The sequence below is a fragment of the Pelodiscus sinensis genome, chromosome 1, assembly GCF_052426305.1.
Source record: "Pelodiscus sinensis isolate ZL-2025 chromosome 1, ASM5242630v1, whole genome shotgun sequence".
NCBI lineage: Eukaryota > Metazoa > Chordata > Testudines > Trionychidae > Pelodiscus > Pelodiscus sinensis.
Window position 1 is genome coordinate 308,158,544 of NC_143052.1, and position 6,000 is coordinate 308,164,543.

Here is a 6,000-nt window from a genome sequence, read left to right on the forward strand (position 1 = left end):
CCCACTTTATTTGCAATGTCAACCTGCCCAATCCACATCCCTCTGCCGAGAGAGGGATGCAGTCTAGACATACCCAATGTATGTGGATTACACACATGTCAGAGGCGGCTCCATCTGTGTGCTGGAGTGCCCCCCTTACCCGCAGCAGGCCCTGTGGGGCTAGAGCAGTCCCCTGCCTATGGTGGGTGGGGCACTGCTCCAGCACCCACAAATTAACCGTAACTGATAAGCCTCTCCTATTTAGGGTGAGGCTTACAGGTCCGATTAAACATTAACATCCCTACTACGTACCCTTTAGGTTAGGGCAGTGGTCTCCAGCCTCTTTAAGCATAAGATCACTTTTCACATTTAAGTGCAATCCAAGATCTATCTGTAACCCAAATATCCTGGCCCCACCTCCTTACTGCCCCTTCTCCGCGGCCCTGCCCCTGCTTACTCCATCCTCCCTCCTTCCCCCATCCTCGCTCACTTTCACCAGTCTGGGGCAGAGGGTTGGGGTGCAGGCTCTGGTCTTAGATTAAGGGATTTGGAGGGGCTCTGAGCTGAGCCTGGGGCAAGCAGGCAGAGAACTGCAGGGGTTTGGATGCAGGGGTGCCCAGGACTAGGGCAGGGGCTTGGAGTGTAAGAGGGAGATTAATGACTGGGGTAGAGTTTCAGGATGTGGGCACCAGCTGGGCACTGCTTACCTCAGGTGGCTCTTGGGTGGTGGTGCAGTGGAGCTAAGGCAGGCTCACCCCTGCCCTGGCCCTGCACCACTCCCAAAAGCAGACAGCAAACTCCATCCCAAGTCCTGTTGGGCCCCGTCTCTGCTCTGTGGAGAGGGGACACCTTGACATCAGTGCCCTCCCTCCCTCTACTGACCTGCATAGTAAACAAGAGGCTCTTAAGGGGACAGCTCCAAGGTAAAAGGCAGGAAATGCTCAGCAGTCTGTGGGGCCAACTGAATTGCTGGACTTGATAAGCTCTTGGCCAAACCTGTCAGGATCACCTGTCAGAGGTTCCAAGATCTACCAATAGATCCCAATCTACTGGTTGGTGACCACTGGGTTAGGGCTAACTCCCCTCAGACTTCAAGAGGAATAAAAGATAGTTCCTCCTTGTTAGGGCGTTTTACTCCTTCCCCCCTACTTGCAAATTCATCAGTTGGGGGAAATTCAGTTGAATGATTCCTCTGTATGCATGGTCATAGGGAAGCAATAAAAGTCTTTTGTCCTCTGCTTACCTCAGGCAACTCCTGAGCAGTGGTGCAGTGGCTCATAAGATAGGCTCATTCCCACCCTGGCCCAGTGCCACTCATGAAAACAGCCAGCATGTCCAGCAGCTAGGGGGGAGGAGCAGGTGGCATTGCGTGCTGCCCCATCTCTGCAGGCACCACCCCAAGACCTCTCTCAGCTGTGGTTCTCCATTCCTGGCCAATGGGAACTGTGGGAGTGGTGCCTGCAGGCAATGGCACCATGTGGAGAACCCTTGTCCTGTCTCCCCCAGGGGCCTCAGATGTGTCAGAAGTAGCACAGGGACAGGGCAGGGAGGGAGTCTATTTTTGCCCTGCTGCGCTGCTGGACTGTAAGTGGCCAATCTCCCAATTTGGCTGTAGGAGCCAGGAGATCAAGCCTGATTCCAGGAGACTCTGAGCAGTGTTCTGCACATGGACAGGAAAAATTAGTGGGAATGAATTTTGTTATGTACACCAATAAAAGTAATGTACAGATGTGCATCACCAGTAGAAAGCAAAAACCTACATATAATATACACTTTTTAAAAATTACCAGGGGACACAACAGTTGAGGCATTTTAGGACTCAGTATTCAAAGAATTAAATTTAATCATAAAAGCAATAAAAACATGAAATGCACAGACTAGTCAACAATCTAAAACAATATACCTTAGAAGAAGTAAAAGTAGTAACAACAACATCACAAGTATGCGTTGGGTCAGGGGGTGTGTGAGAAACTGCGTTTGTATGAGCAACACACAGTGGACTTGTAGACACTGGCAAGTTATTCACTGTGACTTTCTGGCTCAGGGGAGTGAAAAAACATGCCCTTACGCACAGCAAGTTACAACACTGTAAAGCGCCAGTGTGGACAGTGCTACTGCGTGGGGAGCTATGCTCCCAGTGCTGTTAAGCTACTCCCCTCATGGAGCTGGTTTATCTAGAGTGCTGGGAGCAGGGGCGGATATAGGGCAGGGTAAGCGGGGTGGCCGCCCCGGGCCCAGCACTTCAAGAAGCCCCGCGCATGCGCTGTGGCACCTCCGCACATGCGCTGTGGCAAAGGGGGGCCCCGCCAAATTGTGCTGCCCTGGGCCCCACGAAATGGTCATCTGCCCCTGGCTGGGAGAGCTCTCCCCAAGTGCTCTGGCCATGACCACACTGTCACTTTAAAGCACTGCCACAGCAGCACTTTAAATTTTAACCTATCTAGACAAAGCCAGTATGTGAGAGTGACAGAGATTCGCATCTGACCACATTCAGACGTAGATGCCAGCAAGCTCCCTCCATCTCAAGCCCTGTCCAGTCCCCCCTCTCTGTGGAGAGGGGAGATGGGGTGGGCAGGGAGGTGGACACTCTGACATTAGCACACCCTTCCTCTGCGTCCCTCACCCTACACAGCAAGCAGGAGGCTCCTGGAGGGCAACTCCAAGGCAGGGGGCAGAAGCAGCATGGCAGTGGAAGAAGGGGCAGCTGAAATACCAGCAGTTGATAGCCTCCAGTCAGGATCACCTGTCAGAGGCTTCAGGATCTGTCAGTAAACCCCGATCTACTGGTTGGTGACCACTGTCTTAGAGGATTAGTCACTTGGAACTCATCACACTTGTGCTCTGCACCGTGCTCTGGCTCCCCAGAGGCTTCATTGCCAAATCAAGCTTTTGGTTTCACTCTGCACTACTATCAATGGCTTGGGACCTAGCTGTTTCAGAGATTATCTCCCCAACCTTGAACTTCTGTGGACAACTCATCAGAAGACAAGACCAAGAGAAAAAAAAAGCAGCTAATAAGGCCAAGGACAACAAGTCTCTGAGCTGGAGATAGAGTGAACTTTGCAAAAGGAGCTTAATTCCTCTGAGTTACCAGAGGAGATAAGACTAAGCACACCCTTGCCATCTTCAGAACAGCATACATTTCCCACTTATTTACCAAAATCTTCTCATCAAAACAGAAGGCAGCAAAACACAAACATGGGCAGAGAATGAGTTATAATTTATAATAATAAATTATAATAATAATAATAAAAACACTCCACATACGGAGTGGGATGGGGGTGGGAGCTGGTGGCTAGAAACTAGGGGTATGACTACACTACAGCGTTATTTTGAAATATCTTATTTCGAAATAGGTAATTCGAAATAAGTTATTTCAAAATAACGTGTCTACATACAAAATGCATTTTGAAATAGCGCGTCCACACTGAGTGGACACTGAATCACATTTAAGGCCGGCTGGAACCAGCTCAGGCAGGGCATCAGGTCAGGAGTGTCTTTGTGTGGCTGCTGCCTGAGGCTATCTGAGGCTTGCGCTTAAAGGGACACCACGACTCCTCCCCCCGGTCAGCTGGTTCTCAGATTTCCCTGCCTACCTCACTGAGGAACAGCAAAGCATTTGGTCTCTGTATGCTCTAGTTTCCCTCACTCGGGACACCACAGCACTCTGCAACATGGAGCCAGAGCTGCCCCTGGGCACTCTGGTGCTTCTCGTGGATGTGTTGCTGTGAGCCAGGCTGCACTTTCTGTAGGCTGCCATCTGGGAGGTCCATGGAGGGGCTGTCAGTATTCAGGAGGCCCTGCAGGAGAGCTTCCACCCTGACGAGCACTAAGAGCCTCCCTCGTGTGCCCCACTGGGGGCTTGTGCTTCATTCCTTCCTCATGACCTTCCACTTACCACCCCTTCACCAACCCCCCTTCCTAATGTAAAATAAAAAACATGTTTTTTCATAAATACAAACTCTATTTATCAAAACTGGGGGGGGGGATGAAACTCTGGGGAGACTGGGAAAAGGAGGTGGGAGAGGGGAGGGGGAAACCTGGGAGGAGGGAGCTGGAAGGGGAAAGTAAGGGGAAGAAAGGGGAAGGGAAGCTCAGTCATGGGGGTCTCGCTGGGCCAACTGTCTTCCAGCACAGCAGATGTGGGGCCTTGTGTCCCCGGGGAGATGGGGAAGAGGGTGTGGAGGTTGAGGAGGGTGTGGAGAGAGAAGCGAGAGGGGGAGAAGGAGTAGGAGGAGGAGCGGTAGCGGGGGAGGCAGCAGGTGCTAGAGCGGCAGGAGGCAGCACGCTCTGCACCAGGGCCTGCAGGTGCTGGCAGATGGCACGGCCCTGGGCAAGCTGCTTCTGCTGGAGCTCCAGGTCTTCTTGCACCCAGCTCTGGAGCATGCAGAGCAGGGCTTGCAGTGCCCCCAGGGGCTGCTATTGCTACCCTGCACTGTTCGGGTGGTCCTGCAGAGCCCTCGGGTGCAGGAGCATGTCCTGGGAGGTGTGGTGCGCTCTGCACGTGCAGCTGGTACAGCTGTGGAGAAACAAAAGAGGTGGTCAGTTATCCCTGGGGACACAGTGGGTGAAGCCCAGCCCCCTCTGCAAGGCGAGGATGACCGTGCCCTGCACCATCAGAGCCAATGTGCTTGCACAGAGGCCTTGGTCAGAATGTCCGACTATCCCCGGGAGTGGGAGCTGTCCCGAGACCTCACCCATGCCTGTGCTGTGTATAGTGCGGCTGAGGTGGGGGGAGATGTCCCCTGCCTCTGTGTAGAATGGCCTTGTATAGGGAAGGCGTCCTGCTGTGTCCCACCCCAGGATCAGGAGTATGTCATGTCTCTTCACACATGCATGCGGCTAACAGGTCAATGCCCCTGTGTGGCAGCCATCTGGAGCCATCTGCCCAGGGGTGGCATGGCACGTGCTCGCACATGCACAGGTTGCTGCGTGATCCGTGGTAAGTAAGGCCCACGCACGCAGTCCCTGGTCTCCCTCCCCGTCCCCGTTCCCTCCCGCCAGTAAGGGGACAGTGATGGCATTCACATGTTGTGGCCTCCCCGGATGACCCTGGTGACTCAGCTGCTGAGACAGCTCGGGGATCCTGGCGGCATGGCATGCTCCGTCTCAGCTCCTGCACTCCTCCTCCATGCCCTGGTCAGGGCCCTCTACTCCCAGATCGCTGCCCCCGGGGTGGCATGGACCATCCCGCCTCCCAGGATGTGGTCCAGGGCATCAAAATAGGGGCAGGTGTCTGCCCCTGTAGGGGAGCTGTCCCGTGTGGCCCTGGCATATGCCTGCCGTAGTTCTTTTATTTTCATGTGCACCTGCTCCTGGGTGCATATGTGGCCTTTTGTGGCCATGCTGGCAGCTATCCAGCCATAGACAGCCGCGTTCCTCTGTCTAGTGCAGAGATCATGGACATTGGAGGTCCATGATCTCTGTACTAGTCCAGGAAGGCGCCCGCCTTCTCCAGCCCCTGGCTGGCTCCTGGGAGCTGGGGAACTGGGCAGTGGACAGCTGGCTGGCACTGGCTGCCTGGCTCATTGTGGGGCCACTGGGTCAGGGGCAGCGACTGCTGGCAGGCCAGGAGCTGGCACGTGCACTGTGGCCAGATTCTACCCCTTTAAGGGCTGGAGGAGAGAAGATGAGTTTTCCTGGTTTGTCCCAGAGTAGCCACCAGGGCACAGTGGGAAGGGCTGTAGGCATCCTATTTCAAAATAAGCATCTACACAGTGCTTATTTCAAATTAGCTATTTTGAATTTGGCATTATTCCTCATAGAATGAGGTTTACCAAATTCAAAATAAGCACCCCGCTATTTTGAATTAATTTCAAAATAGTGGTTTGGCTGTGTAGAAGCTAGGAAAGTTAATTCGAAATAACGGCTGTTATTCTGAATTAACGTTGATGTGTAGACATACCCTAGAAGAAGAGGTGAATCCAGGAGATACACTGTCTTGATCATTGATCACAGCAGTAGCCAAAGGAGGGGTTGCTGCACTTGCAGTTGGAGGGAAATAGGACAAAACAGGGCCCA